Source organism: Pelmatolapia mariae, linkage group LG12 (assembly GCF_036321145.2).
Source record: "Pelmatolapia mariae isolate MD_Pm_ZW linkage group LG12, Pm_UMD_F_2, whole genome shotgun sequence".
In the NCBI taxonomy this organism is placed as follows: Eukaryota; Metazoa; Chordata; class Actinopteri; order Cichliformes; family Cichlidae; genus Pelmatolapia; species Pelmatolapia mariae.
This window is the reverse complement of record NC_086237.1, coordinates 10,086,031-10,100,007: the sequence shown is the minus strand read 5'-3', so window position 1 is coordinate 10,100,007 and position 13,977 is coordinate 10,086,031.

Here is a 13,977-nt window from a genome sequence, read left to right as displayed (position 1 = left end):
ACATTAGCCAGTTCATTACAGTTTCCATGACTAAGCTTGACACAGTCAGAAAAAATGCCGTTCAGTGATGTTTGACAGGGTTGATCAGAGTATTATCTTAACTCCTTGGAGATGTACCCTCTGCCCACGCAGTGAACATCTTTGATTGCACCAGTAGTGAGTGTGTCTGTAAGGCAAGAGAAAGAAGCTTGAGTCACAAAAGCATTTAAGCATAAATGCATAAGTTTTAGCCCACATATAAGTGTGTGCTAAAGCAGTCCATACTAATGGCTCCCCAATTGGAGAATCTGACCAAATAACAGTGGCCTCAGAGAGTTGTGTACACGCAAATAACAGCCTGACTGTGCTGGAAAGTGTAAACAGATATAAATAAATAAATGCTTGCCATATTAAAAGTGAATTCAATTTAAGGTCATAACAGAAAACAATGTTATAACTAATCTAATTAAGTAACTAACTAATGCATTAGCTAAATTTATTCCAAAATTTGAATTTGATGGCCTTTCATTGTTCTTGGATTTACAACTTCAGTATGAAGGTATACAAGCAGACTGATATTTACACTTTATTTTACATTTTACACATTATGCATATTTTGACTTCCACCTTGGACAGTAAGGTTTCAGTTTCTCTAGTCATAAAATTCTTTTGCATTTTTGGATCAGTGGCCAGGCTTCTCTACTGCAGCAATTTTAGTGCTTTCCTCCTGCACTGTAAAATGTAATATTGTGTTTAATTAAAAATATTAAATAGGCTGAACTCAATTTTTATCAATTTGTTATTAGAACTCGATTTAGATAAGTTACCAGTACTTTCTATGCAAAAACGCTGATAAACTCAATTTATTTGAGTTGTCTTAACTTAAAAAACTAAGTAAGCTGGAAGTTTTGCTTCTCAGTGCGGAAGGATGAAAGATGTGTTTTGAAAATGCCACGTCACTACCGTCCTCCTCCCCCGCGGATCAGTCCGCATGTTCATGGTGCCAGCATTTGTTATGGACTATATTGAGCAAACCTGGAGAAGCGTCAGCTCAATATATTATTGTTGTCATTGCTGTGGATCTTTACCTGATACACTAATTTGGTGAGTAAATGTTTACTCTTATTCAAACTGATTTTGTGGCTTCTCTTAGTTTAGCACCAGGTTTATAATCTTGCTAGCTAGTTAGTGTTAGCCTAGCGTTGCTGCTGCCGCTGGGGCTCATGTTATTTAAAAATTAACACCACAGCCTTATATACCTTATATGTCTGTGAAATTTTCTGTTGATTGTTTGAAATAAAAAAAGTGAGATAAGAGCTTAGACAAAATTCTTTGGGAGGTGCAGCCCTTAGGGGTGGGGTGTGGGGGGTATTTTCAATCCATAGCCATAACTAACTAACTAACTAACTATATATATCATGTTTAACCTGAGTAGCAAAAGACTGCAGGGGGGTTGAAAACGATATGCCAGGAGTTAGCTGTGCTCCCGGACTCTATCAAGCCTTGACCTCCAGGTCAGCTATCGCGCTGGTGGATAACAGAGCTCTCCGAAAACGTGGAAGCACTTTTGCAAATATGTGATATTTTGATAAATTAAGTAGATATTTGAGCATTACACAGCTACATTCTCGCCTGAAAATATCTTAAAAGTTTATTTTGTGACCCATAAAGGGTAGTCTGGGGAAAAGGAGGATTGCATTTGGCGGTGGGGTTGTCGGAGCCTGTGCGTACTTGTAAGCGCGGTAATGGCGGAGGAGCGCGGCTAAAAAACTTATTACTTTTTCTGGGTCACAAAATAAACTTTTAAGATATTTTCAGGCGAGAATGTAGCTGTGTAAAGTTCAAATATCTGCTCGATTTATCAAGGCATCACATATTTGCAAAAATGCTCCGACGTTTTCGGAGACATACATTTTTTTTCATGCTTTGTGGCAGCTTTTGAACATCTGTGGCATCTATTGATGTCAAATCTAGCCTTTATTTAACAACATAAGCAAACTCTATGTTACAATGATTGCACAGCCATTAAGGATCAAATCAGTTTCTGAAAAGTGTTCTGTTTTTTTCTCCCTCTGCTTGCTTCTTACGGTGTGTTCACACCGAACGCGATAGGCGCGGGCGAAAACGCCCCAAACGCCCCTAATTTGACGCGTGCACATTCGCACCTCAACGCGTGTCCAACAGAAATCCATCGCGCGTCAAAATTGCATCGTCTCACGTGCGTGAACCGGAAATGTGGGAGGGATGTGGGAGGAAGTTGTGCCAGACGGTATCTTTGCAAGATGGCAGCTGTCGAGCTAGAGCGTGAAGAGAGAGTCTCCGTTCTCTATTTACTGTGGAGAGCAGAGCAGCGGCATAAAGGACGTCCTCGCCTTACCTGGGTCCGGTCCTCCAGAGGCATGAGCAGTTTGATGAGTTTCACCACTTGCCCCAAGAGCTGCGCCTGGATGACGGCGATGACAGCGATATCACGGTCTTTCCCTCGCCCAGTGTGAGGAGCTGCTGTCCCGCGTCGGTCCCAGGATCGCCCGCCTAGACACCAACTGCAGGTGCTCAATCCCACCTGCAGCGCACCTGTCCATCTGCCTGAGGTTAGTAAAAGTGTTTAATACGGTAGTCCTTTATTGATACCTGTGCTAATATATGCTAAACCATCCGTTTATACATTGCTAACATGGCTGTGGTATGCTAACAGTGAATGCCGTCGGTGTTTACTGATAGCAAACTGTGGTACGGAGACGACTGTTTATAATATTTCTAGTGATACTCGAAAGGTCTCATCAAGTCCCGATTTAATTCGATTTATGCTGTTATCAGTGTTAGCAATGATAGCATGGCTGTGGTGTCTATCAGTGTATGCTCTCGGTGTTTGCTGATATCAAACTGGTATGAGGCCCACTGTTGGTAATCTTTGTAGTGATGCTCGCTCCTTTTTTTATTTAGACCTGGTTTAATTCTGGTATAGTTGAATATTTGTATATAATCCTCGCAGCTGTCAGACTCTATAACAGGGGTCACCAGCCTTTCTTAAAACTGAGAGCTAGATGAAATTGTGAACAGTTTGGTTCATCTTTAGTTAGAATATGCTAGATAGAATCATATATCTTGATAAGCTGTCTTATCACAGGTTAATTTTTCAAAAATATTAACAATGATTTAAGCAGGGAAAGGGCTACATGTCAACATACAACTCTTTATTTCTGTTAATGTCTTACTTCATTCCTACCTGACTGACATGTTGAGGGATTATGAGAGATTGGCTCACTGTAGCGGTAAAAGTTGCTACCAATCAAATTATGATATGTTAAAGTTAAAACAAAACACAACTGTTTTATATTATATCTAATATATATTATGTAATTATCCTTGTAATTACAAAATGTTGTATGTAAGATTTATGTTTTGTAATTTAAATCTGACATCACAAAAGTATTTTGGAATTTGAATAATGTATTTTGTAACTGCAGTACACATAATACTAATTTTGAACAACTTTGTCCAGGTCCCTTGCCACTGGGGACTCCTTCAGGACCATCACGTTCAGTTTCAGAGTCGGTGTGTCCACGGTGTGCCAGATCACCCTCCAGGTAGCGACGGCCATCTGGGACTGTCTAGTGGACGACTTCATGGCTGTGCCTTCACCTGGAGACTGGCGGTCCATCACAGAGGGATTCCAGGAGCGCTGGAACTTCCCTCTCTGCTGTGGAGCTCTGGATGGGAAGCATGTCCAGACAAAGGCCCCCCATATATCATATAGGAGACACACACATTGATATACACTAAATATTTATTTCATGTCTTTTTTTGTGGTGCCCAAATTTATGCACCTGCTTGATTTTGTTTAAACAATTATTGCACACTTTTTGTAAATCCAGTAAACTTCTTTTCACTTCTCAAATATCACTGTGTGTGTCTCCTTTATGATATTTAACTGACATTTTTTATTGTAACAACCAACGATTTATACAGGAAAATACTGGCTATTATCAAGGTTGCCCAAACTTTTGCATCCCACTGTATTAGTATATTTTGTCATTAGTATAATATGAAATAAATTCTACATGTGTCAAGTCGTGTGCCAACATTTGCTGTGTAGTAGAACTGAGACATTAGTCATTATAAAAATTTATTTGAAATAATATTAAAATTCTCAAACAGGAAAACATTAAACATAAATATATAAAATATAAGTATTTACAGAGAGACAGGAATAAAAAGGACCCAGCAGCTCTCCAGAGCAGGAACAAGGCTGAGGAGGAAATGCTCCATTGGAGACTGGCGTGGCCTCTTCAGGGACACCAGGATGGCCAGCTCCACCACCGATGGACCGTCCTGGGACCCGTCCCTCATCTGCCTCTGAGCTGTCCTCCTCTCTGGGCCTGTAAAACAGCACAAAACACAAAGAAATGAGAAGGCTGATGCTAGATTTTAATTTCAACATTGAAAAAAAAAAACAGAATATAACCAGATTGGTTGTAGACATTTAGTAAAGGTGATCACAAGGGAATCCCACCGAGTAAAAAGCTATCAGTGCATGCTGTACATCTGATGCTACAATTGCATACCTGTGGGTGCAGCAGCAGGAGCTCAGGGACTGGGGAGCAAAGAGAAGCAACAGGGGATGCTCTGCTGCAGAATCAGCTGGCTCTATCAAGACAATATTAAATGTTAACAGGTTTTAAACAATAGTCATAGAGAAAGTATATACAGTGGTCCCTCATTTATTGCAGCAGGGGTTGTCAGAATAACTAGCCCCTCGCCACGCACTTTATACACTTTTTTCCCCACACACATGAACATTAGTCACAGTTCTCACAAGTTGATTCTCAAAGTGCAAATCTTTGTAGATTACAAAACGTAAAAGTATTATTATGCCGTGTTTTGTCTTCGTCTGCCTGCCACTTTCATGCGCCTTTTTCCCTCGCGGTGCAGGTGTGTATTTCCGAATGAAGGTCATAGTTATGGGTGTTTTTGTGCTGTTTTATCTATTGGATGTGATGGTTATCAAAACAAAACATGATAAATTTGACAAGCGCAGGAGACACGACACGGAGGAGATTTGTCAATCAGGCTGCAGAATGCAATGCTGTACTGTGCTAAAAAAATAAAAAGAAATCAGCGAAAAAGCGAGGCAGTGACGGATGAGCGGGACCACTGTGTGCTGTTTATTAATAAACAAAATATATTCCTATATGACAACATGCATAAAAGCAGAACGGTATTTGTACATCAGTGGGAAAATAGCGGTGGCTTGCTAGCTTTTGTGCGGCTTCTCCGGGTCAGTGAAAAATGTAAAAAGAGAAATGAATGAACTTACCAGGTTGCCCGATCTCTTCACATTTCTTCCTCCAAGCTCGGTCCTTTATATTCCTGTCTCGGTACACAAAGCAGCTGGTGTCGTACAGCTCCGGGTGGTTTGCTACGGCGTTGGATTAGCCTTCCCTCCATTGAAGAACGAAGGGCTTTGGCTGGATCTGCCCCTTTGACATAGGTCACAGCCACGTCACCAGGCTCCTGATTGGTTGTCGCGGCGCGATTTGACGCTGGAGTTCAGATTTTCCAACTCGAGCGGTAGAGGCGAAACACGCGTATGCACAAAATGCAACACAAAAATTCACGCGCGTGGTTTTTTTCGCGAGTCAAACGCGCCCCACGCGCTACACTGACGCGCGTTTCAGGCGTTTTCGCGTTTTCGCGACGCAAATCTGCCTCCGAATTTTCGCCGGACGCGCAATCGCGTGTCATCGCGCTCTTTCCATTGACTTTACATGTAAACCTGACGCTCTGGCCGCCTCTATCGCGTTCGGTGTGAACACACCGTTACTGTCTTTGAGGCTCGGGACCAGCACTCCTGTTGTTGGACAGAAAGACATCAACTCAGTGGTAAGTATTTTGGTTTTCCAATATATTAGCAACTGTCAGTGACATTTATATTAATCAGGCTGAACTTTAATCATACTTTAGATCAGCCTGTTTTACTTATTGTTTTATTTGTGCTTTGGTTTGGGGAAGTTGTTTCTTTACTGATCTTTTCCTGTCTTCTGTTATTAGACTTGAGATATGACTGCACTCCAGTTAATTCTACAAGACATGCTGTGTAAGTAAACAAACAACAACAGTTTGGTCTGCATTTCTTGAAAGATCACATCCCCCAAACTTAGTTTAGAGGGTCTACACTGTATATAGTGAAGTCTGCAAGTTTTCTAACAGCAAAATTTGTTTTGTGCCCAAATCATTTTGCACATCATTAGAATGAAGGTTATTGGCCATGTTTGCATAGCCCTTTTTAAAATGATGCTTTCATGACATTATTGTATGTTGGGTGGTGGTCACGGCTATCCAGACTGACAATTGGGACATTGAATGTCACCTCTCCGGTGGGGAGGGAGCCTGAGATTGTCTAAATTGGAGTCTGTTTTATGCCAAATGCAGATAAAAATGTTTTAAGAAAGCAATTAAGTTCATGTTCCAAAAAATATGATTGTTTGCTTGCAGGACAACAGGAGAGATGAGTCCTCCGTCACAGATGGTGTGGTCAGTGAAGATGGTCGCCTGCAGGTTCAAGCTCATTGCATCTCCAACCCACATCCACTGCCACTGTACTTAAGGGAAGTGAAAGACTTTCTTCTGCACCTACATTTGGATCACCTTGATCCATGACAGTCATTCAGGCAGTAATGCCTGGACTGGAAACAAGCATCAAAATAATACAACATTCCAGCTCCTGTGTTGGAATGAAAAACAAATGTGTTCTTTAAATTAGAGACTGCACTTGTGACAGAACAACAAATATTTTATTTTGATAATATAAGTAATGTAAGTACAAAACAAACTTGTGGTAGGCCTAAACTTATTTTCAGAATAATTATCTGAGACTTTGTTTCATTGTAAGATTATAACAGTGATGGCAATATAATTGTTTGTTGTTCAGCAGAACAGTGTCCAGTATGTTGGCTGTTATACTTTGTTGTGTTTGAAAATAAAAGTTGGGCTGATTTTAACATCATTACAAAAAGTGTTGTTAATTATTTTTAATAATATTCAGGTTACCACAAATTGTTTTTTCATTTAGTTGAACTTGAAATGTTTGTCAGTAGGTAAACAATTAGTATTGTACAGTCAGAAATATCAAGTTATTCTTAATACTGCAGACTTGCAATGTATAAGTTGTCCTAACAGTCATCTTAAGTAAGCTTTACTTAGTTTTTTTGAGGCAACGAGTTTCCTCAATTTTTTTGAGTTCTGGGAACTAACACGGCTGTACAGTGTACTCAAAATGAGTAAGTTGCCCTAACTTGGTCATCTTACGTAAACTTGATCCAATTTTTTTGAGTTCTGGGAACAAATGAGCTTGTACAGAGTACTCAAAATAAATAAGTTGTCCTAATTTAGTCATTTTTAGCTAAGCTTTACTCAATTTTTTTGAGGCAACGAGTTTCCATAATTTTTTTGAGTTCTGGGAACTAATTAGATTTTACAGTGTGAAGGGAGGGGTGGAGGTGATCCAGCAGACTGGAAACTGTGGTGTTGCTGTGGATGTGTCCTGAAACAGATGCTAATTTTGCACCTACACCTTTTTAGTGTGCAAATTAAGGAAATCTCTATGAAAATGTTAGTGAAGGAGGCCTAATATGAACATTTCCTCAGTCAAAATGGTCACTTAGCGTTAGATGTGGTGGTTTATTTTTCATATCTGTAAATTAACAAAGTCTAATAGTTGTGAAGTTCACTCTTTAACTGAGGAACAGACACTTGTGTCCTCAGTATTATCTTATTCTTGTAAGACCAGGGCTGGCGCTACCCAAATAATAAAACATGTACAATGTTTATTCTCCAGGACGCAGACAGACACACATCAATTCTGCTGTTTTTTGCTTGATGCTATTATTGGACTCTGCTGAAGTAGCTTTGCATGATTTCCAGTCGAAAGCTTTGTTTATCATATACTGGGCCTTTGTGGAGGCCCTTAGTGCATTTGCTGTTTTAAACAGATTGATCATTTGGGGCTAAATAAAGGCGAGAGTGGAGTGAGTAATAAAGGAGTGAGTAGCCAAACAGATTTAGCCCAGGAAACAACACTGATGGATGTTGGAATCATTTCTGTTTGAGTTTGTCTAATGCTGGAACGTTTATTGTGTTGATGCATGTGTACATTTTTCAGTAATGCTTTACTCCACTAAATTCAGTTGTTATGTTACTGTTACAATTATGATGGTACTTGGAAAAGTTGGTCAGTTCTCTGCATGAGGTGGATAGAAAGAAAAAACAAAACAAAACAACAACATACGAGCAGTCTTTTATCTTTCTGCGCACTTGCGCTGCAATCAGCTGATTTCAGTTTGTGTTAATGATGTGCGATAACCACTGATTTCCTTTCCGATCGGATCCCCAGTAAAATTCCGGCTAGTATCAACGATACTGATTGGATACTGATACTTTACACAAAAACCTAATGTGTTTGGAAAATCTAAATAAAAAGTAGTGTATTTCAAATTATACCTTTACAATGAATACATGACACCAGACTACTTGTTCTTATTGTTTGATTATGAAGAATTACCATATACAAAATAACCCCCCTCCCCCCAAAAGTCAATACCTACATTTGAAAATATTCAATTAACAATCACTCAAAACAAATGCGACCGACTGAAAATAATAACACAGCTGAGACGTTTTATAGATGCCTGTTATTGTCTATCTGTCGTATGTATGAAATGTTTTAAGTTGTATTTTTATTTTTTAAAGTCTAAAGGCTGTTTTACTGTAAGTATGCTGTATATTTCAATGACACCTAGCATATATAATCCATTTATCCGGGAGTGATATCACCCTAGCAGCACCCGTCCCTCTCCTATTCCGTTCACCTCATCATAAGCTCGTCATCATATTCTGTGTGATAACTTACTTTTGTTTGTGTTTAATAGTTCTGTGGCCCTACCAAGTGAGTGAATGAGCACACGTGAGCCATGATGCATTTATACAGCTATATTTCACTATGACAGGCGGAAGAAGTAGTTCCTACCAATCATTCAGATGGTTCCAATAATACAGGTACTTTCTACTGTGTTCCTGTTCCTGTTAAAAAAAACACCCCAAATTACAAAAATATTGATATTTTAAGATGAGAATTGATTCTAGAACATAAATATCGGGTATATGAAGAATTGATATTTCAGTATCGATCCGCAGACCGCTAGCTCTGGGGTGGTCAAAAGCAGAAATGTGGACATTACTTTTGTTTTTATTGCTCAAAAGCACAAGAGCGTGATAGTAAAGTTCAAACTGCATTCAGGACAGAAGCACTGTATACTGCTAACGCACGTTTGGCTCTTTGCGAAAAAGCTAGCCAAGAACCCAGCGTGATGATACAGCTGAGTGTGTGCAGAGCAGAACCTGATCTTCAACAGGTAACAAACACAGTGATGGGCAGGCTTGTAGCTCCCGTTTGTACCTGTTGGTGTTTTCAGAGTACAATCACTGTGACAATCGCTTCAAAGTCTCTTTTAAGAAAAGTAATGAGTAACATGTAAGTTGTTACCAATTTCCACCTGTTCTTTTCTCACAGCTGGATTGCAACAGCTGGATAGAAAGAAGGCTGCTAGCAAATACTTTTGTGTGTAGCTCCAAACGAAGCAGTAAAAGTGAGCGGGAATGATGCTTTTGCTTGTTGCAATGGAGACTACACATCTATCTACAAGGCACAGTGTAACTCCACGATGGGATTTGTCTGAATCACTTGGTGTACTCTACAGTTCTGAAGTTCTCAGAGTTATGTGTGTGTATACAATTGTGATTAAAAACAACAAAAAACATCTATCCTGTGGCACTACTGTTTATACAACCTGAGCAGAAACAAATGCTTTTCTAGTATTCAGACTAAATCTCTCTATAAAGATAGAGGCGACTGCCACACTGGGGTATTGCGGGGTGATGTCTGTCTTTTATAATTCTCCCGGTGGACGACAGGCTTTATACCTAGTCGTAGTTTTAATCATAACAAAGGTAAAGCCCCTGTGTGCTATAAAATCTCTACTTTATCCAAGGGGAAGCACTCTATCATGATTTATGATAATAGCATTTATTGCACCGGCTATACCATAACCTCATACATGTAAGCATAAGAGCACACACTCCAGTATTCATGTGAACATTCAGCGTTGCCTCACAAATTAAAATCATTCATCTTTAGCTTGTTTCATTCAGCAAAGGCTCCTGGACCCATTTCCCACTCTGCTCATTCAAGGAAAATGATAAGAACTATTAGATGACTCAGTATTTCCTGAAATAGGTTGCTTCTCAGCAGTAATGCTGTTTTTATTTCATAGCCTTCTACACTGAACAGTTCTAGTCTGGAGTTTGGTCGCATTAAGAAGAACCTATTTTAACATGAGCACACTGTCACTGTGGATGTGGACGTTGATGCTACACGTTTGGTAATTCAGGGTTAATAGGGCACTTACATTTGATCACACAAAGTGCAACACATTGACGGTCTGTGGACGATTGTATTGTTAACTTGATTTTGCCTCACAGAGGCAAGGAAGGGCAGAGTGCCAAGTCAATGAAGACGATATATGTACTGTGCGCACCAATGCTTTCAATAAAATTACAAAGTGGAGGAGTGCTGTGAACAGACATAGAGGATGTTAAAAACACACTAAGGCAATATAGCCTCAAAGAATAAAAGTGGTTTCTATTTATTTTAACATGCTGGCAGTGTCAGAGGGTCCGGGTCAGGAAGAAGGCATGTCGTACTTAGATAATAAAATCTAGTGTTAATTCTAAATTTAGCAGTCCTTAGCTTTGCAGCAGTAACAGCCTGAAGCACTTGCACAACCCGCTTTGGCTTGATGTGTGGATAAAAATGATTTAGATTTAGATATTCACTGGCCTAGTTCTTCCAACAGAAATTAAAAACTTTGGTTTGTCTGTGTACATGTAAATGCAACTTTCATAGCTCACTGCTCTTCACCCTATACCTGCCTAACTAATGCAGCAATGTGTCGTGGTTAATTATGTAGTCCTTATGTAAGACTGAGGATGAGAATGAAAAGGTCATTTGTAGAATTTTGGACTTTGAACAGTGCTTGTATGTCCACACTGTGTTTTAGTAAGCAGGTTTTTGTTTTCATGTGTTTTTTATGTGCAATATTTCTGCTGTTAGTTTGTTACTATTCCACTGAAAGACAGGAAAGAAAATATACGTAGATATACACAATGCAGGCTTCAAAAACTGAAAAATGTCCTGTGGAGAAGAAAATGGCCTGAACTTGCAAACCAAAATGCATAACACAGAAAATCTGACTTCCTTACATGAAACGCCATAACCAAGTGGCCTGCATAGTAAACAGAAACATCTGTGCCGAATATGGCCTGGAATTCCCGAGGGAGACGGGAGACTGCCTAGGGTGGTCAAGAATGACTGAGCTAAGATTCTGTGGGGCTTCCAGATATAGACTGGCAAATTGGTGATGGCTAACCAACCGGACATAGTGGTGGTAGACAAACAGAAGACAACAGTCGTAGTGATAGATGTAGCGGTTCCAAATGACAGCAATATCAGGAAGAAGGAACACGAGAAGCTCGAGAAATACCAAGGACTCAGAGAAGAGCTTGAGAAGATGTGGAGGGTAAAGGTAACAGTGGTCCCAGTGGTAATCGGAGCACTCGGTGTAGTGACTCCCAAGCTAGGCGAGTGGCTCCAGCAGATCCCGGGAACAACATCCAAGATCTCTGTCTAGAAGAGTGCAGTCCTAGGAACAGCTAAGATACTGCGCAGGACCCTCAAGATTGTTTTTAAAAAAATTCCAAGCAGTCTATCTGCAAAGACTAAAATTACGTTTGTACAGCTGCTCGTTAATGCTAATCAGCCAGTCTCATGGAATCAACTCATTGCATTTTGGGCTTGTGGACTAAGGCTACGTTCACGCTGCAGCCGAAAGCGCATCAAATCCAACTTTTCTGACCCTATGCGACCCATATCCGATCATGGTATGACAGTGTGAACGGCACAAATCCGATATTTTCAAATCCGATCTGGGTCACTTTTGTATGTGGTACTGAATCCGATAAATATCTGATGTTTTAGAAAGCGACTGCTGTTTGAATGGTCATGTCGCATTAAATCCATCTTTTACGTAACTGACATAAGACAGACGCCAATTATCAGCGCCCGGGAAGACATCGTGAACGCTTCCTGGCCATCCAGTGTAGATGTTAGTGAAACTGTTGGTAAGACAACGCTGGAGAAATGTGAACATTTTATTTGTACTGTATAATCTGCAGATTCTGACAGAAATCTGCAACTATCCTTTGAAGCGCCGCTCCTCTCTAAAACAGCAATAAGGATAAACTGTAATAAGGATAATTATTAGGCCATATGTAAATAGCTTTGACACTTTTAATTAGAACTTAAAGCAAAATTGGAAAACGTAAAGTCCGAAACAAGTCTTTATATTAAGGGCCATCAGTCAAACAATACTGTTTGGTCTGGGTCTAAACAGAGCATGTTGTGTGTGACGTCTTTTGCGCTTGCGGGCCGCTTTGAGGGTTCTCACTAGAGCGCGTTTGCTGTCACATTTTATTTGTAGTGTGAACAACCAAACAAAAAAAAATCGGATTTGATCAAAAAATCGGAATTGAGCATTAAGACCTGCAGTGTGAACGTAGCCAAAGACATAGAAAACCTGCTGAAGCTCAAACTGAGCATCAGAATTCAGAAGTGACTGAACGTGGCGTGACTGTTGGTGTTGTGACAAGTTGGTCTGAAACTGTTTTCCTGCACAACTATCTCTAGAATTTACAGAAAATGGTCTGAAAAACACAATATCCACTGAGGGACAGGGCAAAAATATCTGATTGGTATCATAAGTCATAAGAGAATGGAGAGTCACTCAAATAACCACTTACTACAACCAAGCTATGCAGAAGAGCATTTCTGAATAGAAAACATGAAGTAGATGCAGTACAGCAGCAGAAGACCACACTAGATACCACTTTTGTCAGCTAAGAACTGGAAACTGAGATTGCAGTTTTAAGTGGCTCATCAAAATTGGACAAAATTGAAGACAGGTAAAACTTTGCCTGATGGCTCTTGATTTGTGCTGCTACATATGCAAGGTAGGGTAATTTGGTGTAAACAACACAAAAGCTCCATGGATCAATGCCGCCAGGCAGCAGGTGCGCAAATGACCTACTCCTGACTGGAGGAGGTAGTGACGAACAATAAAAATACAGGACTTCTTCGAGACCCTGTAACTGGAATGAATACAGTTCATACCCTTTAACGAGGATCCATTAGAGGGCACGTCTGGTGCCAGCAATCATGGTAATTGTGGTGGCTGTAGCTCAGGCAGTGCTCAAGCACCACGTTACAAAGCTCAGATCATCTCAAAGTTGTTTCTGGAACTTAACAATGAGTTAACTCTACTGAAATGGTCTCCACAGTCATCAAATCTCAATCTAGTAGAGAACCTTAGAGACGTGGTGGAACGGGAGACTCATGTCATGGATGTACCACCGACAGAACTGTAGCAGCTGTGTGATGCTATCAAATCAACATGGACCAGATTCTCTGAGGATTCTCTGAGGAATGCTTCCAGCACCTTTGTTGAATCTGTGCTATGAAAAACAAGGCCCAACCCAGTACTAGCAAGGTGTATCAAAGAAAGAGTCAGGTACGTCTATGTTACCTCGGTTCTTCTATATTAAGATCAACCTCAATGATTGTTTAACTACAATTACTATTTGGATGTTTCAAAATGTCTTGCGCCTCAAAATGAGCAAAACTGAGATTTCTGTGCTTGGCTATGCTTGTTTTCACTAAGGAAGTCAGTCAGTAAAGGTTCCCCTCGCAGGCAAATTATGCCCTAAGAATCTCAGTGCTATTTTTAGCAAGTATTTGAAACATTAAGAGTAACTCACTTTTCAAATGTGACTTTAAAAAAAATTAATTACATACAAAATCCTTGCTTCTAGATTAAAACTGCAAAGACC